This window comes from Anguilla anguilla, chromosome 16, assembly GCF_013347855.1.
Source record: "Anguilla anguilla isolate fAngAng1 chromosome 16, fAngAng1.pri, whole genome shotgun sequence".
Classification (NCBI taxonomy): domain Eukaryota; kingdom Metazoa; phylum Chordata; class Actinopteri; order Anguilliformes; family Anguillidae; genus Anguilla; species Anguilla anguilla.
The window spans coordinates 16,219,669-16,243,699 of record NC_049216.1 but is presented as its reverse complement, the minus strand read 5'-3'; the positions used below and the strand labels follow the sequence as shown (position 1 = coordinate 16,243,699).

Sequence of the window (24,031 nt, the reverse complement as noted above, 5' to 3'; positions counted from 1 at the left end):
TATATTCACATTGATTATTTCATTAGGACCATTACAGAAGCGCCTGAGTGGTCGAAACGGTGTTGCAGCAAATGGTGGAGATAAAAAGCACCATGGAAGGAGCTCCAGAGGAAGTGCACGATCCAGCCAATTTACAAATTAGCATGCTGCGGGGAAACACACTGAGATAAACACACACACACGTGAGTGACGACAGGCACACACAGGCATGCACATATACACTCAGGGACACATGCACACACACACACGCGCACGCACGCACACACACGCACACGCGCACGCACACACGCACGCACACACGCACACGCACCCACATGAACACACACATACAGTGACACACATACAAATGGATGAACACGTGCACACACACACACACACACACACACGCACACACGCACGCGCGCACACACGCACGCACATGAACACACATACAGTGACACACATACAAATGGATGAACACGTGCACACACAAACACACACACATGCACACGTATGTGCACACGCATACAAACACACACACACACACACATATGTGCACACGCATACAAACACACAGACACACACACACGCGCACACAATGTTGAGAAAGAAAAAGAGGAGGCGGTTCTCTCTCGTCACGCATCACTGCTCAGTTTTAAGTATCAGACTCATTTCCTAATGCAGTGGACAATACCACAGAGAAGCAATGTGGTGAGTTTCACTTCTTTGAAAGCACTGTGGTGGCAAAAAGGAAGCAGTAACTAATAACAGGGGGACGCGGCAGGGAAAAGACAGCTAATAAGACCTGGATCAAATATACACTTAAACGCTTTAACTCGTTACATTCTGGCAATGCTGCAGATCTGTTAAAATATTCAACTAAATGTTACTAACAAAAGCATACAATCATAGGAAAGAGTTTTGATCTCAGTACTGGTGAAACAAGGTAGGTGTTTATTTTAAAATAATATCTTGCAATTAATTGTTTTAACCTGGTCTGGACTGATGCAGTGTGTGCATAAATCATCAGCACCTGCAATAGTCAAGTGCACCAAACACAGGGCAGGTACCAAATATTTTCTATTAAGTTCGAGAAACACATTTCAGACATTGAAATGCCAGGCACCCTAATAAATGTGCTAGTCCTCCTGAAGTAACTCAGCTAAGGATCGGTCTACAGGTACATCAGGCTAATTGAGGTGGTGGTACAGTCAGGCTAATTGATGGCCTGTGACCCCTTCCATCCCATAATCCATCTCAGGTCTGCCTAGATGAACATAAAGAGCCAGATCTCCAAACACCCTTTCCTGGAGCCCACAGCCCGTGGTCCACCACCGGTGAGCAGAATGAGCACAACGGCTGTAAAGCACAGAGCAGCATCATAAAGGCCGGGTCTGAGTGAGTACAGAGAGAGGCTCGGGCCTCCAAACCTGTGACCTTCACTCCTGCACGCGCTGCGCTGCGCTCCATTTCCTGACACAAATTATCAATCCTCTCCTCCTTTGCGGGGCTGGGGCGGGGGGGCGGGGGGGGGGGGGGTGTATCAGCCTTCAGGTCGCTCCAAAAATACCCGGCAAAGTAGAGCGTCCTCCACCGGAGCTCTGCGCGGCTCCTCTGAGATGCGGCGCGGGCGATAAATAGACCGCGCTTTTTATCCCCCGCCCCTTCGCCAGGAAGCGCTTCGCCACCTCGCCGTCCCGTGCTCCAGTTCCCCGTGCTGATTTTTAAGCGAAACCCAGCCAACGCAAAACGTACTCACAATGTTGCCGCCACGTAGTGGCAATGTTATTACACTGACAAAACGTTCCAGTAACATTGTGACAACATTTTGAGTTAGGTGGGAAATTCCAATTCAAATCCCCAAGTCCCCCCTGTAGAGCCCCGACTAAACGCTATACTCATGGAAATAAACTTAAGTATACACTTTAGGTTTTTTATTTATTTATTTTTTAAAAGTCATTAGGATTAAAAAAAATGTCTTTTCTGATTGTGGTAAAGATGAACTCTCCCTTAGGATCCCATTGTATTACAGACTAATCTGGATAATTAAAGTGGGTTGGGATGTTAATCAAGTTTTCTGCTTTCCCATGATGTCATACAAAAACCGCTTAAAGCCCTTGGGATATGTCCTCCTGCCCCACAGGCACATGTTCCTGTGTACAAACAAAATATGACATACTTTACAATGTAGAATAACTTATATTGAAACGCAAACAGTAATAACTGTAGTATTACTGTTTCATTGAAACTCTGGTTGAATTATGCAAAAAATACAGTAACAACTGATATAGGATTTGAAGGTTAGAAGATGGAAAATGGTAGTTTCAACAGAAAAGGGCCAAAAAAGACTGTTTGTATATTAGGCTCCATTATATTATCCCATGATATTACCCAGGTATGTTATGACCAAGGATCATACCCCACAATCTTGTCCACTACCCTATCCAAAGGACAATACCCCCAAATCCTGTCTACTGCACCAACCAAAGGACTGTACCCCCAAATCCTGTCTACTACACCAACCAAAGGACTGTACCCCCAAATCCTGTCTACTACACCAACCAAAGGACTGTACCCCCAAATCCTGACTACTGCACCAACCAAAGGACTGTACCCCCAAATCCTGTCTACTGCACCAACCAAAGGACTGTACCCCCAAATCCTGTCTACTGCACCAACCAAAAGACTGTACCCCCAAATCCTGTCTACTGCACCAACCAAAGGACTGTAACACCAAATTCTGTCTACTCATACAAAATCAAGACCCACTGGTCTGCCAACACACACACACACATTGATCCCAGGGGGATAGGGGACACAGTTGTACAGGTTTGTATTATTAGTGCTCCTCCCCCTCCAAAAAAAAAAAAACCTGAAGAAAACTTCCTGTTTGTTGTCCTCCCCCAAAGTTAAAATAAAATCTATGTCCTTGCTTGCACACACACACACACACACACACACACACACACACACACACACACACACTCACACTCACACTCACACGGATGGGAAGTTTCCCCTTCTCTGCAGCTCTGTAACTAATTAGAATCACATGCAACTCATTAGGAGGAATCTTTTAGTTTGTACAGCTTTCTGTCTCCCCCTCCCCTAACCTCCCCCTCCCCAAAACATGCACACTCCGGAGCCCCTGTTTCAAAGAACTGAAAAATGATCCATTTTGAAAACATGCAGTATTATATTAAAAACAATTTTCAGATCATTAAAAAATATATACTTTTCGAGAAGAGAAAACAATTCAGCAGAATGAGCCTCAAAATTCCTGTCAGGGCTGCTGGAACACCAATGACCAATTTGCACAGGGTTTAGAGAAACACACACAAACAAACAAAAAAGAACTGCATTCCACTGCAGCCAAGCTTTACCTACCAGATCCTCTCTCCTGACGCTCCATGCTATGCCAGCGCAAAAGTCAGCTCAGGTAAAATCTCCTGGGGATTTCTACCTTACTATAGCACACATCTACCATGGCAAACTCACAGACCCCTCTCCAGACATAACAGCTGGTATATCTTGCTGTCTTGCCATGGACAAACTATTCATAAATGAATTTCACAGATGCCCTATAACCCGGAAGTGAAGCGAGACATGACGGCTCACCTACCCACCCCAACCAAAAAATAAAAATACAAAACCCCACAGAAGGGGCTTTGCTGGTGCAGGTGATCTCCGATGTGGTTCAGAGCCAGGCTCACAGGCACACAGCCGGGCTGGAGTTCTCAGGCCCCAGCGCACAGTTCAGGGGACCCTCAGAGGCAGTAAGCTGGGGGCAGACTGGCTTTGCCCCTGCCCTGCAATCCAGCCATCATAAACACCAACAGCTCTACATTAGCCTCCGCCGCCACATTCCTCTGAAACATAATGAAAGAATAGAGCTCCGTGTGTCCATTTTCACATGCTCCTTTCATTGGGGTCTTCTCACTTTGAGGCCTGTGTGTGTGTGTGTGTGTGTGTGTGTGTGTGTGCGTGTGTGTGTGTCTGTGTGCGCCTCTGTAAGTAAGCAGGCGCATATGTGTGTATGCATACACTACAGCAGTATATCAGCCTCTGTGGATGTGCGTATGTCTATGCACTGACGTGTGCTTGTGTGTGCAGGATTTGAAGAGGGTTTATATGTCAAGCTGGGTATTATTATCCTGCTGTAAGCTGTGCGGTGATGTGCTTTTCAGCACTGCAGAGGAGAGCTGGGCTGTAGTCTCTCTGTCAGTATGGCTGTGATGCTCTCATTGTACCCCACAAACCCAGTCTACTGCTCTGACCCAGGACTGTACCCCACGACCCAGTCTACTGCCCTTACCCACGACTGTACCCCACAACCCAGTCTACTGCTCTGACCCAGGACTGTACCCCACGACCCCACAACCCTGTCTACTGCTCTGACCCAGGACTGTACCCCCAATTCTGTTCTAAGCGCTGTACCCAGTTCTAACTACAAACTCCCCAAATCCTGTCCACAGCCCTGATATCTGATTAACTCATGACAGTGTGTTTGTCCCTGAAATCTGCTTCAGAACACATTCCACGTCCCTCCACATGCTTTTACAAAAGCTGGTGCTGTGATGGGGGGCCAAAGAAGATCAAAGCTTGACCCATGCACCTGCAGGTGCTCTAACACCGCTGGGGTTCACCATGGTAACGGGCGGAGTCCATCCAGAGGAACTGAAGGCCCGTGTAGGAGCAGGCTGCCGATTACAGAGCGCACAAAAACAGCAGCATTTTGAGATAACTTCACCAAGGCCTCGCTTTCTATACAGCAGGAAGTCCGTCTCATGGTCAAGGTTCTTAAAGAAGGACTTACATCAAAATAGATTTATTGTTCCTAACAGTTTACAAGTGGATGTTCTGAAAGATAACGAAGTGGCTTCAAAATGATGCATGGTGTTTCTGAGAGTGTGTCTATAATCCATTTAAATTATTTCAATGAAATTTCACAAGCATTTGGCTTCTTCTCACGTTTGTGAATATAACCTTTTATAGTGCTATCAAATAAAACAAAACTATTGCTAAACTAGCTGGCTGTGTCTTTCCTGTTCATTTAGTGCCACATATTAGGATTGGATAGCCTGAAATAAGTTTTGAAACTACAAAATAGTTAAAAATGAGCTTGTGTGATCAATAAAAGCAGCGAAGGACTTCTCAACACTGACAAAATTTGCGGTAAATATCCCCTGCAAAACTGAAAAGTAGCATTACAGATGTTATCTGTTACACACTTGGCCTATCACAAAAACTCACACTAACAAATGTGCGTGCGCACGTAAGCGTGGACACACACACAAACACACACATTTGCAGTCCTCCGAGTTCTCCCAGATTATCAGAGGGAACAGAGTAGGAGTAGAGAAGCAGGAGCCAGAGCCTGCACCCTTTTCCCAGGTCACACAAAATGACCCAACCCACACAACCCGCAGCGTCTACAAACCCCACAACCCCAGCGGGTAAAACGTAACACGGGGTGGAAATAACGCCGCTGGTGCATATCAGTCCCTTAGCAGAATCAGGACAGGCGTCACAGAAGAGTGCGCTAGCTTGCTCATAAGCCCTGCGCTGACTCAGTGCTAATGCACCAGGAGAGCTTTTCCATCTCCGCTGCACTAAAAAAGCACACCCGGCGGCCTGGATGCAAATGGAACAGCAAATTGGGCTCGGAGTTCGTCTGCGCCACGCATCATGGCCCACGTTACCCCGGCAGCTGCCTGACGACGCCAGCGGTTACCAACGCGGGGCGGGCACACCGCTCTCCGCGAGGAAGAGGAGGCCGGACTCGTGCTGAAGAGCTCCGGTCATCAACTATGAGGAGCTTCACCAGTCAAGGACGACCCATTTATCATTAAGGGGGAAACCGTACCCAAAAACACATAGTCTATGAGGAATCAAGCGATGTAGAAAGAACCTCTATCCACAGTTCTGATTTGCCCCATTTCCTGTTCGCTCCCACCACAGACGATTGTGCACCAGATTGTGCTACAGCAGTGCAGTCCCAGTTCTCCTTTCCTCCACCTCCAGTGATTCTGACTGGTAGGGGAACCTGCAGTGTGGTTGGGGTTATAATTGCAATACTTTGTTTCAGCATCAAATGTCAGGGGGGCGGGGGGGCCAGAGGGGCGCAGAATAACTAAGATGATGATCTGTGACAGGAGCTTACTGTGGCTGCTGTGACTGTGAGGGTTAGAGACATAAAAAACGTATGGTCTCTGTCTCCGGCCTCTCCACTCAGGACCTCTCGGGGACAGCGGTGACTTCCATGTGTGGGTGGGGGGGTGGGGAGCGGGGGGGGTGTCTGAAACAAAAGTACCGTGGCGCCGAAAATGAAACGCTTCAATGTGTCTGTCTTGATTTTTCAATGTGCCATTCTAAAAACACGGGCCAAAACAGAGTAAAGCTATCAAATAAATGCACGAAATAGATATGTTTCTAATTATATTAAGAGTGCTTCCCCAGGAGGAATGGGGAATGTATAAACTCTCCCGAGTGAGATTCTAATAGCGAGTGTGGAGAAGGTAGAGAGGGTTTCTGAGATGTGTTAATGAATAAGTGATTAGAGGAATAGGGGGGTGGAAGGGGGTTTCCATATGGCACACATCACTGCCTTTCAAGCACAGTTAGCAGTCTTGCCCTAACAGATGCATTCAGCATGACACAGAGGCACAGCTGACTCTCCAAACACATACACGCATGCATACTGTAGAAACACATACACACACACACACACACATATGCACACATGCATGCTCACACACACACACACACACCCACGCATGCCCAGACGCATGCCACACACTCACACATACACATGTACACACACACAGTCACATAAATACATAGAAATGTACACATACAGCAGGTAAAATAAGCTAATCAAGACTCAGTTTAAAAAATTTACTCAGTAACACATGGATGAGACTGAATAATCTATAATTCCAGTATGCAACTGTATAAGTGGTATTCGATTGCTTGGGCAAAAAATTCCAATGCTTCTTAATTGATGAAAAATACTGAAAATTGTCTGCATTAATACACATTTAGGGAATACCAAAATACCAGAACAAAACAACATTTAACATCATTATATTCAATTTCCTGGCTGAAAGTGTGACTGATTGCAGATCTTTAAAGTGAGTATTTTCCCCACACACATAGGCCTGCATCCGGGTTCATTTATTCAAAAATTCACAGAAAAGCATCAGACTGATAAAATGCACATAAGTAGACACCAACTTCTCACATGACTACCGTGCTTGACAAAGGGAAGCTTGTTGTGCCCAACCCACAGAGGAATCTTTGTCGGAAAGACAGGGTTCGCCTGCCGTAAATTCACAGATGCACAAACAAGAAACACTCAGTTCTGCGAGTGCTAATCATAATGCCAAGCCGAGTATTCCTGGTCTGATTAAACAGGTGACTGGAACCTCCATGACCAGAACCGGGCTGCTCTCCAGGCAGTAAAGCTCCTTCATACATCGGTGGCCAATAAAAAAAAAGGCGCTAGCTGTAAATTGGAAAGCAGCTGCGAGGAGTCAGGTGTCAAAGTGATGTTGCTCTGTGTCACCTTGCGAAACACTGTGGGAGCTGTGTGACATCCATAAAATATGAAGAGGAATTTGAATTTAAAGGATTTTTTCCCCATTTATTATATTTTTTTACAAGTCCTTAAGTCAACATATTTTTATATTCCTTTTTCTCCCCCAAAGTCTGCTGTGTGTGCTCCTTTGTGTGCAGAGTCTACCCCACGGGCTAATCGAAAGATCTGTCTAAATGTCCTTATTTACGAAGAAGAAAATTCTAGAAATCTGTTGTGAGAAATTACCTGTAAAGCATTTAGGTCAGTTTGAAAATATATGGAAGATTCTCGTTAGAACATTTTCAATTCATTTCTACCAAAGGATGAAGGGGCAAATGGTGTCAAAAGGCTGCACATATAAGTCCTCCCAGTGTCACCCTGGAATGCTTATAAAAGCAGTCATAGAAGCCCTTTCAAGATGGACCCCGTTCACTGAGCAACAGCGGGCTCTCCCACGCAAGCCCCATCTCAGCATCTTCCGTACACTTTCACCTTAATCCTCCCTCCTCTGATAGGGGATTTGAAAAAGGTTAAGACATTCAGCGGAGATTGAATTGACGTTTCTGGCCTCATGTTTCCGTATTTCCATACGGCGGGTCTCAGTAGATTTGCCAAGACCGCGACACGGCGTACGGGCTTCCCCCAGCCGTAACGAGCGGTAAACGGGCCGGGTCACCCTCAGCGAGCGTTCTTGGCCGACCCTGTCCAGCGGTAATCCAGACCAGAGTATCTACAGCCTCGCCTCGAAGCCCCGGAAGCATGACAGGAATTCAAAATGGCCAAAAAGGAAAATACAAAAGCCAAAAGATCACATTTACACGGCACCTGTAAGGACTTAAAAGAGACAGGAAGAGAGAACAAAAGAGATGTGTGAGGATTTCTGTCAGTTATTTCAGTTTTCAGTCCTGAAACACAGTCCTGCTTGGGGTCACCCTCGTGGTAAGAGGGCATCCTGAGGGCATTCAACCCCAAACAGGATTGTGAGATAGAAGTGGTGTTTTCTGTACAGTACTTGGAAAGGCCCAAAGAATGATTACTGCAAAGATTGCAGTTCTGTATGGTATGCTCCTGCAAGTGAACCAGGACTGAATCCAAATAGAAAACCAAAATTTACTTGCAGTGTACATGATATAGTCAGCATATTCCCTGCACTTCTCAGCTAGTAACCTGACTTCTGTTTTGTTTGAATTGTCACTTACAACTTCAGTTATAAATGATTAACAAATAATGAATAATCAAATTATGTGTTTTTGTAATAATTCAAGAAAATGTTTAAGATAAGATGGCTAGTAGCAGTTGCAATGGCAGTGGAGAAGTTTGGTTACAAGTGTGAGTGTGAACTTGGTAATGTGTTGTAGTTACTGTATATCTAAAAATACATGTTAATTATTTAATCCACTATAATAATGTATGTAATGTTTTTAATCCCCAGTGAGCTTTCCATGGACTAGCCAGCTAACTTGCTAGCATAATGGAAATAAAGACTGAAGGAAGGATGTAAAACACAAGGCATTATATACCAGCATAACAGGGCCCTGGAAATGCTACCTGCAGAAGCCAGCCTGCTGATCTGTGCTCCCTGATAGCCAATGAGTGTTGAGTTCAGTCAATGGTCAGTACAAAGTTTGAGTAAGTATGATGATCAGCGTTCATGTGTTTGGACTTCAAACTTCTTGATTTAGCTAGCTGTTGCAATCCGGTATCTGGGGGTTGTTGTTTGTTGTTGTTCTTGCCCTTTGTTCATCCTTGGATTGGATTATTGGCTCTTTTTAAAGGTGATCTCACTGATGCCTTCTGCTCTGCTGTGCCACATCACTAGTAATCGCGTTACTTTCCCGTTACGTCATCCTGCTTTCAAAGTGCATCTCAAATCTGTTGCCTTTTGAGGTACCTTTTCCGTCAGGACGCTACCTACAGAGGGAGCTCACTTCTAAGGATGCAGGGAGGCAGCTGCATTCTGTCTGAGGCACAGCTAAAAAGCATATTTTGTAACTTTCTGAAACAAAATATTTCAGTTATGAGCATGCAATAACAACAGTACTAAAAAAAATAAAAATAATTTTAAGGATTTGTAATGCAGTAAATGATGCTATATTAAGAATTCATAATCATCCCATAGTTTCAATACCATTTGTGAGGCAAGCAACAAGCAGAGGTTAGGAAGCCCCACGCCCATACGTGTGCGCTCTCTCAGCGAGTGCAGCGGACGCTACGGGCTGCCTCACAGAGAGGGCCGTCTCGGGAACGCACGGCCAATCGGCCGCGAGGTTCACACCGCTCTGATCCGGGAGCAGCGGAGCCGTCTCAGGGTCTGCTACAGACGCTAGCCGCGGAGAACTCCCAATTAGGGGCTCCTGAACCAGACCCGGCCGGTCTGGGCGAAACCGCACAGCGCAGCAGCACCCAGGCGGCCGGGCGGCCAGCAGGCGAGGCGGCCAGCAGGACTCCATGCCTGCGCACCCAATCGGTCGCCCCGCAGCCCCACCGCGGGTGACCGGCGCTGGCCCTGCGCCCAGCTCCAGAGAGGGAGACGCCCGGCTCCTGCAGCGGGCACAAGTGGCCTGAGAGAGTGGTACTGTGAGGCGTATGAGAACAGACAGTCTGCTTTCTCTGTTGTTTGGTGGGGGTTTGTTTTCTCTACAATGCAAACTGGAACAGCTAAGGTTCCAAATGTTCATGGACGGTGGCAAGGAAAGCCATAAACATCAGCTTCTCCCTCCAAAATCTCATCGGAGGCCTGTCAACAGACGGGGATACGCACGGCAGAATTCAGCGCTGTCAAATGAGCATTTCTGACCATGCTGTGTGTGTGTGTGTGTGCGCACCCCCCCTCCCACCCACACACACACACACACACACACACACACACACACACACAGCATGAGCACAAATACTCAAGAGACAACATAGAATTCTGCCAGCACAAGCTGTGCATGGATTCCAGTCTTTGCATTCCCCAGGGCCACCCTAACACCAATCATGCTGGAAGACTGAAATCAAAGAAAGGCTCCATGCACTATCAGTCACAATAAACGGCATTTACTCGCACATGATTTCAATTATCAGATCTACATTACTCAACCAGTGCATCAGTGAATGCAGGGAGAAATTTTGCAAATAGTTTCTGTGCATGTTGAAAACGGGCCTCTTGGTTTTTTACCAAAACGCCCACTGATCCAGCTGTGCCCCCAGCCTAACCTCCCCTGTGTTGGACCCCGTCACAGCCAGAGCCCCACACCTCTACATCCACTCCCTCGCCTGGGCCCCTCCGGCCTGACAGAACAAAACGACTGCGCTGTTTCTGAAACACCGTTCCTGCGTCTACGGCGCGATCCGAGGGTATCAAGCTGTGTATCTTTCTCTCCGAGGTTTTTATCTTTGCGCTGAGCACCCGCTGAGCGATCGGACCTGCAGGCGGAGGCCGACTGCATGCAGTGATGAAAAGGACATCGCCCGTGGTTCTGCACCCTCGAGGGTGGAGGAGGAGAGGTGGTGTAGGGCTTATTTCCAAAGCGTGGGAGATGAGGGAGTTCTGGTGGTCGGTAACTGGAGAGACGCTGGTATCCAATAATTCTGTCGGGGTGGGGTTAGGTGAGGTGGGGGGGGGGGGCGGTGCGGTAGATCATGCTTCCTGTAGTGGCGAAGGAGACATGACCCAATAACTCAAAAAGCAGTGTGAGCAGACAGCCACAAGGATTTCCATGCAGAAAAAGCACATGAAAAACATCAGGTTCCATTAGGTAACAGTGACGTGGGTCAAAGTGGGCAGAGTCACGCTGTAAAACTCCACCCGCCTCTCATACGCATCACCTTTTCTCATACGCGCCCCTAAATGGTTCTCACAGAACCTGGCGCAAGGCCACAGACAGCAAGGCGTTCTCCAAGCATGTTTTTAAACCCTCTTCAAGTCCCCAGATGCTTAAAGAACCCCCAAGCGAGAACAAAAATTATTGTGCAATCAGAGACGTAGAGTTTTCCACCTCATTAAGCCACCATTTGATTTAATTTGCTAATTGAGAGCTCAGGTGAAATCAGACATGTTCTGTTCCTCTGGGCTAGATGACTAAATATACACACGAGCCCGGTTTCATTAAACAGAACATTTTTTGGAAACAGCCTGACACCAGTACAATCCAGAACGTTTTTTACGTGTGACACAAACAGGCAGGTAGAGGTCATTGTAGCAGAGATTATTACCTCAACAGACAATACAGGTGTGAAACTTCACTTTAACAGAAAATCAATATGGGCTACACTGGCACATTCTTCAATAAAGTAGGGCAACAATGCCTTTCAGCTGAGAACCAAGTCTTGCTCTCTTTAAGTATAACTAATGAATCCTATGTGAGCAATATTCCCACAGCCAACCAGAAATATTTATTGAAAAAGTCAAAAGTAAACAACCTTGTTTCTATATGTAAGACAACACACACGCACACACACACACACACATGTGCGCGCACACACACACACACACACAAAGCAAGCAATGTCACATTTAAATCAATAATAGCTTGATATTGCTGTTCCCTTGATCTTTATTCTTTGTGCACAGATTGAAATGTAGCGCACAGCCTCAGATGAAATTGATCACATCAGCGAGGCATTACAGCCCCGCGAGGAGAAGCCAGCGGCCCGATTACAGCTGCCGCCGGAGCCGCCGGGACCCTGCGCTACGGCGAACCGGCGGGGCCCAGAGCCGGAGGGGGCTTAGAGAGCCGGTGTGCCGGACCAGCGGGGCCCGGAGCCAGAGGGGGCTTAGAGAGCCGGTGTGCCGGACCAGCGGGGCCCGGAGCCAGAGGGGGCTTAGAGAGCCGGTGTGCCGGACCAGCGGGGCCCGGAGCCAGAGGGGGCTTAGAGAGCCGGTGTGCCGGACCAGCGGGGCCCGGAGCCAGAGGGGGCTTAGAGAGCCGGTGTGCCGGACCGGTGGCCGTTAGCACACCTCACCTCCCCCGGAGAGCCGTGAGAGCGGGACGGCGGGATTAGGGGCCGGAGCGTGCGAAGGATTCCGCCGCGCTTTGCTAAGGCCTTTTTCCGGCCTCGGTATTACACGCTCCACTTCCACGGGTCTCCCCGGCAACCGCCGCTCGGGCCAATAGCGGCCCCCAAACGCCTCTGTCAGCTCTGATGTGACACTTCAGGCTCCACCCCACCCCCACCCCCACCCCACCTCTCTGCGCAGAGGAACGCCATCAGAGAGTACCGACACGGTGTTAAGTACGACAAAGAGTCCTGAATTTCATTAGAGGCTCTGGCTGAAGCCAGTGGTCACCAGCTGTGGGGTACCATCGCACTTCACTGCAGACACAGGCCTCATTAGCTGAACACACTGCAACGTCACGGCACATCGTTTGAAAGGGCACACAAACCCCAGCTGTATGAAAATATAACCCAAATGCGCTGCACTGACTAAACAGGTTAAATCAGCACAATCGTACTGTTATTGTTTTTTTTTATAACTCTATCTCCAAATAAGGCAATGCAACCTTGCAACGGCAGCACTTAAAGATTTCCAATGAGAAGCCATGAATAAGGGAAAGAATAGTCTTACCTTTCTGCTGGGGTGAAGCAGCCTGGGATATCTGCAGATACTTTCAGCTGCAAAAAGACAAAGGAGCCCATTTAGAATAGCAATGAATGGAGGTGCGGGAAATTTCTGCAATCACGACATTTAATCGGGGTTTGCAAGGGAAGAGGCCATTATGGTTTCAACTTTACAGCTTATTTCGGTGACAAATACAGAGCAAAAGCCTCTAAATGCATTTAAGCAGCCCTATCAAAGATGCTCAGTCAGCCAAGAAAATATTGAATAATTTAAAATGTGCTGGGGCAGTGGAAGAGATGTGAATATACTGTACACCTTTCATGCCCTTTATAATTGTACAGTGTGATTCACCACAAATATTTCATCACTGTGTTTGAGAAAGGACTGGGGGAATTATACATTTCAGAAAGTGGGGCCCGTTTAAAGTAGTATTGAATAGCCTTGTATATACTGTGTCTATTCCGAATCAGGGTTGAGTAGCCCTGTAGGCACTGTATATTCAGAATCAGGGTTGAGTAGCCCTGTAGGCACTGTATATTCCGAATCAGGGTTGAGTAGCCCTGTAGGCACTGTATATTCAAAATCAGGGTTGAGTAGCCCTGTAGGCACTGTATATTCAGAATCAGGGTTGAGTAGCCCTGTAGGCACTGTATATTCAGAATCAGGGTTGAGTAGCCCTGTAGGCACTGTATATTCAGAATCAGGGTTGAGTAGCCCTGTAGACACTGCAGATGTTCAGGATCAGGGTTGAGTATTCCTGACTGTAGACAACACAGCCCTCCATATATCTGGATAGCTTGCCTGTGAGAGTGGAATGCATTTCTGAGCTCAAACATCTGAAACTTTATGTTGCCAATTTCACCCTCCATCCTTTCATATCAAAAATAGAAATACAATTTACCATGATGATTAAGAATGTCATATATGTTGTACATTGCCCAAAATGACTACAGAGCCCTTCCGATTTGTTAGGAAATAGAAATGAGCAACCACTTCAGCCATTCTTATCTAGATGGTAGCTGGTCAGCAGAAAGACAGGTCGTCCCCACAGGTCACAGCAAGCAGGGTGAAAGAGCAAAAATGAGCCTGGATGTACCGCAGATGAGTCACACAAGGACAAGACCCCCATGCTGGTGCATATCACTCATATAATATTTATCCACTTGTATTTTACTCCAAAAAATATACAAAAAAACAGCAACAACTCTCAGTGAGTACTGAGCATTTTGACGAATCACTGGTTATATGGGCGGTGACTGCCTTGTTTAGGCAACATTATTTGGGCTGGGTTAAGCAGTTGACCGTCATCCGTTTAGCTGGAAGAATTTGTCGACACGGAGGGGTGGGGCAGCTGTGGATGCCGTTCCCATCTTAAGCATATATAACTGAGACGGACAAGGTATCGGGAGACTTGACATAGAATTTAATTATGGATAAGTCTGAGCTCTGCATCCCACAGACTGCATTCCAAGCTGTCGACCATTTTCTCTCCCCGCTCCAGTACCACACATGCTGCATGTAATATATATATATATATACAGAAACAGCAGTCATGCCTTGCAATCTCTTTCAAAACACAAAGCCCAGAGAAGATATTCAATCTTCCAATCTTCTCCTGTTACCATCTTTGCTGAATCATTTCTGGTGACACTGGTGGGTGGGAGGATAACAGTAAATTTCTGTGAGCTCCTGAGAGAGTAAAGGCACTTTAAATAAGCACCGTTGGAGCCCTACTGCTTAGACATCACAGGTTCAAATTAGACTACTTTATGTTTTTAATTATCTATGGCCGGGGGTGTGTAGAAGTGCGATTTGACTGGCATTGCCTTGCCAGGGTACAGTAGGCTTCATTTGGCCACGGTTCATCAGTTTATGACTGCACAAGCACCTCCTGTCCATTCACCAGGCACCTGCAGGTGCCTGACCAATAGTCACCAGTGAGAGATGCTGCTCTCCTGCAGTACACCGTGTGGCCTGTAGGGTGCCACCTGGGGAGCGTACTGGAAGAGACTGCACTCTTTCAACTGCAGTGCTCACTGCTTAGGTACAGGTAACATAGCTGTGAACTAAGAGGATAGCAATGGTGATTCTAAATTTGAGAAAATGACCCGTCCCCCAGAAAAAAACAAGGCTAATTTTTCATCAGCATTCGAGTCTTTTATCACCGCCCTGAGAAACAGAAACAAATAAATGCATAAAAAACTCAGCGTGATTGAATTTCACCCGTTAAATTACATGAAAGTCTAGTTAAGGCCTGTGTTATTTGAGCAGTAAATCTGAAAGTAAATCTTTTTCTATTTAAGAAAGAGAGCCTGAAAAACAAACAGGCATGTGAAAGAGCGCCTAACGGCAGGGGGCCCAGACATTAATTAGAGGCGAGTCCTTACGACGGCATGTTTGCAATTAAAATCCACAGCGAGCCGCACGCCCGCTTACGTCATTCACAGAGATCACTGGAAGCGGTCAGGTCTGGGGGGGGGGGGGGGGGGGGCACAGAGGAAAATCTCCCCCCCCCCCCCACCCCACACCCCCCTCACATAAAGAATCGGGCCTGTTGGTAATTTGAGCAGCCGCTGAACTGCAGAGCAGCGGAGGCAGATATCAGCAGACTCGCAGAGGAAGGCGGAGGAGATGGATTCCCCGAGACCCCCGTCTTTAACCCAATTACGGTAATGAGCCCCGAGGCAGAGCGCACAATGCTAACGTGCGCACGCAGGCCTGCCTGCACCGGCACGCTCCGCGTGTGTGTCCACACGGGACAGAAACGGCCCGGCCCTCGCTCCCGCTGGGACCCCCGCCCCCTCTGCCCATCACACCGTGAGCCAGGGCATGGGACCTCTGTGACAAGCGTGAAAGGAACAAAATCAAAATTTGGACCTTGCCAAGGAAAAATGAATCATTTATATTTCAGACAGAAGACGACCTTGTAGGATTGGTAATAGGATGGATCGGTGCTGTTGAAATTCAGTGCTTCCTACGGCAGGGAAAAAGGCCGACACCGGGGTTTGCATTTCTAATGCCACTGCATCGGAAATTGCACAGATTTGACCTGTAGAGACCCGGGTCCTCCTTTCCTTCAGTCACCATCCCCCAGCACATCAAGTTTTCCTTAAGAACAACCGGAGCCGCCTCTGGGAACCCCCCAAGCACCGCCCCCGCCCACTTCAATCACAGCTCCTCTGGGGAGAGTTCAGGAGGTTAAGTGTGGGGGGAGACAGGAGTGAAGAGGAGGCTGCCCTCTTTACTTATTTACTGATATGTTTAGAGAGTTATGCTCTGCCCACGCAGCAGGTCGTCCCACACACAGAAAACCACTCCTCTCCAGCAGGCTCAGGCCACAGCCTCCAGGCCAATATACTGAGGGCTTCGCCGCTGAATTTTATTCTCATATTTTATATTATTCAAGCTTACAAACCAGCTGTGCACACTGGGAGAGGGTAAAAAAACAGCCCATCCCCTTAGCCAGATCTAAGGGTCTTCAGCACCACACACACAGTCTGTGAAGGGAAAATACCTCCCCAAACACACATACACAAACATTAACACATAAACACACACTATCACAGGTGTACATAGGCACGCATTCAGGCATTTCCACAAAACCCCCCATAGGTCTCGTGGACAGGGTAGATAACTGTGGGATATGGATATAGCCATATGCATAGATGCTAAATGTGGGATATAGGTATAGCCTCATACATGGATGCTCTCTTGTTCAGTGGTTGTCCATTTTACTCTGTCGTGCCCAATACTACTATATTATTAAGGGTGAATGGGGAGTCATGTAATGTAGTCCTACTACAAATCCAAAACATGCAAACTCCACACAGACAGGCCCAGGCCAGGATCAAAAACCAGAACCTTCCTGCTGTGAGGCGCTGTTGTATTCAAAAAAGCTAAATTAAGCAACATTCAAAACATCCAAGATATCTGATACTCCACTTGGAACAAATCTAGTCAAAGTGTAAGAAACTTCAGTTCCTGACTTTCCGCAGTTGTTTCTAACCTTCAGTCATTCGATACTTCGGCTCTCTGAACTTGGAATGCGAACCGGAGTGTTGACTGTGGAGCGCTCATTGGAGTTCTTATTGCCTTGCCCCTGCTGTGTCTCCATGGGAACATACAGTATAGAGGGTCTGAGATCACCAGTTCACAGGAAAGCCAGGCTGTAGGCCTAACACTGCGCGCACAGTTCACTCACACAGGCTCTGAACACTGTATGAACACGAAATGACGAACGACCGAGCCGCCCGGAACCAGGCAGCTCCCACAAAGGGCCGCGGAAGGTTCCCCTGGAGATGCCTCCTAAAACACAATTTGGCCTGAGGCCCTGTGCTTGGAAGGAAGAGTGGAGACCACCTTTTAGGGAAGTGCTATTTTTAACAGGAGGGCAGATGTGAAGCCCTCATAACTGCTGAAACAAAGGAAGGATAACGTAAACATAATGACATCATCAGGGCAGGGTTGACGATAGCGACGTAGCAGGGGAGCGTGAATCGTGAATCTTTTTGGGGAGGTCCTGTCTAATGGGCATCTGACTGAACATACTTTGCGAGCCTTGTTTCATTGACAGCTGAATGTCAGCCAATCAAATCAATCAATCTTTATGTTGCATAGTGCGAATCATAAGCCATCACACAGCAGTTCATAGAATTCCCAGAGCTAACAGAAAGCAAACCCCATGAAAAAAGTGTTCAATGACCATAACAGGGAATTGATGATGCATATAGAAGAATAACAGCACATTAAGCTCAAACATTTCCGGAAAAACGACCACCGTTTCCAGCTGAGGTCCTCTAACGGCTACTTCGGCATATAATTTTTATGTATAACATGCTTCTTATGAAATCCGTTACAAATCAGTAAAAGCCACCCTGTACACAGCCCAGGGGCTGCTATCAAAGCTCAAGACATAAAGTTAAAGTTAGCCTACTTTAAGTGAAACTTTTAATCCAAAAGAAAACGCGACAAAATCAGCATGTGAAAATTCTACTGGCGAACACATTTATGCTCATTTCACCTTTTAGTGAGATTACCTTACAGTCTTAAACCTCTCATCTGCTACACTGCCCATATTAATGTTCAAGATAATTACACTGTGGCCTTTGAAGCTCGGAGAACAACCCGTGGAGTGAAGAATAACAGTGGAATCGTTCCCACTTCTGTAATGAGATGCGCAGAGTTTCGTGGCATTGCCAACTTTGAGATCTATACACTCTTGCAGCTACAAATACACAGACTTGACATACAGATTTCATCACATCATGATTTAAACTCTTCAGTTAAACACATTAGGAATTTAATCTGAAAGTGTATCCACATAGGTACAGTAACACAAGAGATGTTTTAGTGGAAGACAGTTCTAAAGACTGAGGGGGAGGAGATTAAACCTCAGATATTGACAGCATCTTTGTGGGGGAGGAGTTTAACCCTCAGCAAATGAGTGGCAACTTTTAATGGGAAAAGCTTGCCATTTTTTAGGGGGAATTCTCTACAACAAGTGCAACAAATCCTCCAGACAGGCCACGCCCCCTTCCCTGTGCTCATCACTTCCCCGCCCATGAAGTTTGAGCGCCAGCCTTTCCCCACGGCTTTGCTCCCCTCTGCCGCAAACTTTAAAATCACACACACCCCGATCAGACACTTCACAGCATGAGCCAACAAGGCTTTTGATCGCGCTCTCTCTCACCGCTCAAGGCAACGCAAGCAGGATGTCCATGGCATGCACAACTCAATCACAACGCTTATTTTGCGTTACAGGGGCTCCTCCATATCATCTTTATCCAGCCTTAAAACAGGGGAGGAGCTACTGACATTACCTGGAGGAGAGCCGACACTTAAGCAATAAAACACAACATTAACAATAACGGCGCAGGTTTGGGGATTGCTAACATATGAGAAACTCGCATAAGCAGCGCAGGGTAACCCGGAGCGAGAGAGAGTTCAATCGCCTGCACCATTGTATTACTCTCATTACTCTCAGTGATCCACCCCGGCATGGATAAAAGAATCCATCATTACTGCCGTGCATCTTCAAAGCGTTACACTCACCAGCTCTGAAATTCTCGCAGCAATCAACAAAAATACAATAAAATAAAAATTATCAAGCGCCATGAATCTTTTTTTCCCCCTCACTTTGACAAACAGTTTCAATTAGGGTTCGCTGTCAAAAAATGCTCTATCCTGTCAATAAATATCCTGAATTAATTTTTATGACCTTTCAAAAAAAGAAGGCAGAGTAGGAGAAATGCACCTGGAAGATGTTAAAAAATTGAGGCCTATTTCTGGATTTTAGAGTAGAAACGGCTGAAATATGATTCTGCTATGATTACTGTATTTTGTGTTTACAGCAATATTTGCCGGTGACTAATGGCAGACTGAAGGGAACAGCTACTGGTCCATGTTCAATCATGAAGCTTACAAAATTAGCATGCAGTTCAGACTGATTTTAACTCAGACAAGACCCTTCGATTATGAAGGCACACATTCTATTAGCCTGTTTAAAAAGGGTTTCATTAGACGCGGAGTGAGATAACCCGGAATACCCCATCCGGTCATTAAAAACCCATTCATTCTGAATGCTGGCGTTTTGCATTAGCATTTGCAGTCAATTTTTGGAATACTGCAGGACATCTTTAACATGTCATTCGAAAGCCTGAAATCTAAAACATATGCATTAAATATAGCCAGTAGATAACCAAACACTTATCATTTGCAGTATTTCAGTTATTCCAAGCTCTAATTTAGAGCTTGTAATTTGTTTTGTAGAAGAAGGACATGATTATATTAGAACAAACAGGGAGAATGAGAGAGAGCATGCTAAGTGTGACGGAGGAGGCCAATGAACCAATCAAATGATGTAGATTCGTAAAAGCCTGGCGCCGTGTGTCCAATCACACACGTTTTCTGGGTTGCATTAGCTCACAGACTCAGGCATAGGGACGTTCGCTGGGAGACAGGAGCAGGGAGAGGAGCTTGTTTAGGGGGGGCGGCTCATTCACGTTTTCCGGAGCGCGACCTCGTCTCGGAGGCAGAGGTCTCCGGCTCAGGTGCAGGCCACATGCGGCGCGGGTACGGTGCGCGCGGTTCCAGAGAGCAGATTCGGGGGCGAGGGGAAGGGGGGGAACCTCTGTGTGAGCCTGGCGCTGGGTCAGCATGACACAGCCATTACTGCTGAGATACACTCATTCAGTCAGCTCTCCTCTGCGATCTCTGAGCTCAGCTGTAAGTCTGAGTCGAGTTAATAAAAATAAAAATAATAATATACTAGCATTTGCTTGTCAGGCAGTCATTTTAAGATATTCATTGACATTCATTAAATATTTATGTATGGTTGGATATTACAGTAGGAACACGGCTCAGGAACACAACGGTCTGCGTGGGGTTCTGCTGTGTCCATCGTTAACCTATTGTACCGCTCCCCTGCACAGCCGGGGGATGGGAGAACGGCGTCGTTCAGACGGCTCGGTGCCAGCTGGATCTGCAGCTGCCAATTAACCGCGGCGGGCCCCCCCCCCCCCACGCCGTCCCCCCCTCGCCCGAGCGCTCGCTTCCTTCACTCAACCCCAATTAAGGAATTACGAGGAAGGCGATGCAGCGAGCGCCGACCAGCTACGGGCTGAGCCGCCGCTCAGGCCCGCGACGGCCCGCCGATAATCACCGCCGCGCCACGGTAATTACGTTTGAACCGAACTCGTCTATCGGAGACAGAATTACTGCTAGAGCCTTCTATGGTATACGTATGTTTTTAAAAAAGCTGCTTTGTGTGACGCTTTGATGGTTTCAGATTTGACTGAGGCGGCTAGGTAGAGGGGATTTAACAGAGAACTCAAAAGAGTGGCTCTCATTAGCCGGTACATCTGCGATTGCACCCGCCCCGTGATTACAAATCCTCCAGTATGAGGTACAAAGCAAAAATCCCCTTTAGCACATCAGAGATATTAAGAACACCTTCAGTGGAAGTAAGATGAAACTGCGGGTCTAGCCTAGATCCCACACGGGCCTACTGGGAGACTCTGGGATGAATGTGCAGGTATCGCAGGCGGCCGCTCCGCACGTGATCTGATTAGTCCGCGTTAGGGAGGACTCAAACGCAGGCGAACACGGCTTCATCCGAGCGGCACGAGCTCTCCATACGTCCTTGATTCCTCGCAAGGGTAACCTAATCATCTCAGCCCTCTGGGCTGGGCGAACTAAGCCTTCTCGTCGGGAAGATAATGGAAAAGAAATCAGAAAGAAGGAATATCCCTCTGAGCCTGCCATCCTCTGGGCTCAAGCCTGATGCTCTGTTTTAGATTAAACTGGGGTTCCTACCGGAGAAAGGAACAAAGAAACATAACAGTAAAATTACAGAACAGAGTTATCGAAGATGCTAGGCTTCTGTGTCCACAGATTATGGCCATTTGAGACAATGGAGGAAAGAGCACCATGATGGCTCCACGATGCTCGTCATTCGATCCGGCTTCGGGCGTTCTCCCATTCATCTGCCATTACGAGGCCTGCTGCTGTAGATCACCAGGCCCGGTTGAACTTCCCAATTCAATAATGCTGAGACAGCTGTATGATAAGACGCAGTAAATGGGGTGCTCTGTACAGTGTGTAGGCTCAGTGAACTGGCCATTAACCGTCTGCTCGGGAGATAGAGGCCTACGTGTTTACAGTTTAAACTATTAGACGATGCTCACGTGGCCACCATTTACATTCTCTGTTTAAACACTTCAATGGGAGGAACCTGCAAAACAGGTTCATCCAAATGAGCCATTTCGGCCACTGCTGAGGCTGAAAACATACATTCAATTAAATGAGATGCTTTAAATCATCAGGAGAATGCAGGACGTCCTCGCTTAATGACATACCTCATCAGACAAGTGCCATACCTCATCACTCTGCTTAAAGCTGACTGGAAGCGAAACCGAGCGAGAGAGAGAAAGAGAGAGAGAGAGAGACAGAGGCAGAGGCAGAGAGAGAGAAGGAGAGAAACAGAGACAGAGAGAGAGAGAGAGGTGAAGGTGCCCTGCTGTAGTCTGCTCACTGTAGTAAACAGGAAATGAAAAACTGGACAAGGCCCGTCCGCCATCCCCTGCTCCACATAAGGACGCAGAGACGATAAGCGTGCTTATTTCCCCTCCAATGCAAACCGCAGGACAGGAATTTGCGACATTCATCGGTGGGTACAGTCACACAGGGCGACAACGTAAAGAGAGCATCTCCTCTCCATTCTTCTGATTTCTGAGGGACGGATTCCGCTACGAAACACATCCACAGCATGCATGACGGTAATATGGAACAGGGGGAGGGGTCAAGAGGGCCAGGTTCGTTACACACCTGCTTTCACATTAAAAACCACAACTGAGGTGAAGAATAAAACAGAATATACAGGAAAGCCTTTATCCCAGAAACACAGTGAGCTGGGAGAAAATTGTACGTTAAAGAATTAGTGAATTATTTTAAGCAAAACTTTTCATGTGACATTCTTGAAAGGCAAAGGCAGCCCGGATTATAGCACTTCACTTGAATTTAACTATCATGTAATGCCATGTCATTTGGTCTACTGACTTGTACCATATACCATAGTCATTTATACCATGACTAACTGCAACAGCTGTAGCACTGGAACCAGGCATTACCACTGGGCACAATTAGAGGATAGCTGCCAGCTACCCTTACACAGCAACCGACTAAGAGGCCCCCACTGAACCAACGACCCGTAGCGGCACAGGCAGGGATAATGTCGCTCATGTCTGAGGGCGTCGCGCTCTGCAAAACTCACAGTGAGAGACTGATGGTCGGGGAGCTAGTCTTGAGCGAGGCTTTGCCAAAACGAAGGTCGCAGGAGCAGGTTAACTGCCCTGATGCACGTTACATGAAAGGACGTCCATTTTTACTCCAGAGACCAGAAGCAGAAGAACGCCTTCAATGCCCCACGGCCCACGCCGTAACGGCCGGGTCTTCTGTAGCGCGCCCGTATGAGGGCGACGAACCGCCCCCCTCCGCCCCGGGCCCCGCACGTCGTCCGACGACGCAGACCGGAAAAAAAAGACCCTCTCTCCTCCAGAGCCAAATTCCTTCATTCTCTGCGTTTTGGGAGGCGACAAACGTGCGCGATCGGGCCCCTCGGGTTCCAGGAAGAGCGATGCAGCGGGCGAGGAGATGAAATCAGCGCGCGCTCCTCCTCTCGAGCGGCCGGGCGCTCCCGCTTTATTAGTGTGGGCTCCGAGGCCTCGCCGTAAAAGTGATTTACGGCAGCACCAGAAATAAAAAAAGCCCCTGACTAATAGAGAACTCCAGAAAGACTCGATCTCAGCTCCTTCCCTGCCGTAACTCGGCCGTCGTTTATCAAAAGCCAGCGGAAAAAACAAGGCCAGGTCCGCCGAGTGAGCGATGCTCTCGTGCCCCAGTGCATGCTAATGGTCTTACAGGTGTCCGGTTACAAACCGGTGGGGTCGGTCACAATATACAGGGCACCGGAAGGTCACCGGATCAAAACCGTGGGTCGAGGCCAACAACAGCTCCGGTAAAACTGCAGCTGTACGGAGGGGTTATTATTGCAGTAAGTCACGCTGGCTAAGGGCTTCTGTCACACAAAAACACAAATGAATAAATTAGGAGGAAATTAATACACTTCAGTGAGCAGGGATCCTCCAGGTAAGATTTGTGCCACCACATAAATTAAACCTTTAGGCCTTTTGTTTGCACATAACCAGAATGAGAACAGTAAACAACTGCTGGAAGCACGCTATGCACACCATAAAACACACGCACACAAACACACGCACACACATAACCTGATCACTCAAAAGCATATCCCATTCCAGTATGAAAATAAAGAGCCTCAGAAAACGCATACATATGCATGTGTGCGCAAACACACACACACACACACACCCATGCAAACACACACACACACACACGCACATACACACACACCC

General features: G+C 47.4%; 1 protein-coding gene across 3 annotated transcripts in view; it reads right to left on the bottom strand.

Annotated features, from left to right (window-relative positions):
* The window catches only part of LOC118215298 (talin-2-like), a 127,246-nt gene that overhangs the window by 78,986 nt on the left and 24,229 nt on the right, over positions 1-24,031 (bottom strand). For all 3 annotated transcript variants that reach the window (XR_004762803.1, XM_035395941.1, XM_035395942.1), the window contains exon 2: positions 13,110-13,156. The gene's annotated coding sequence lies outside the window, so the exon portion shown is untranslated. The remainder of the gene's footprint in view (positions 1-13,109; positions 13,157-24,031) is intronic.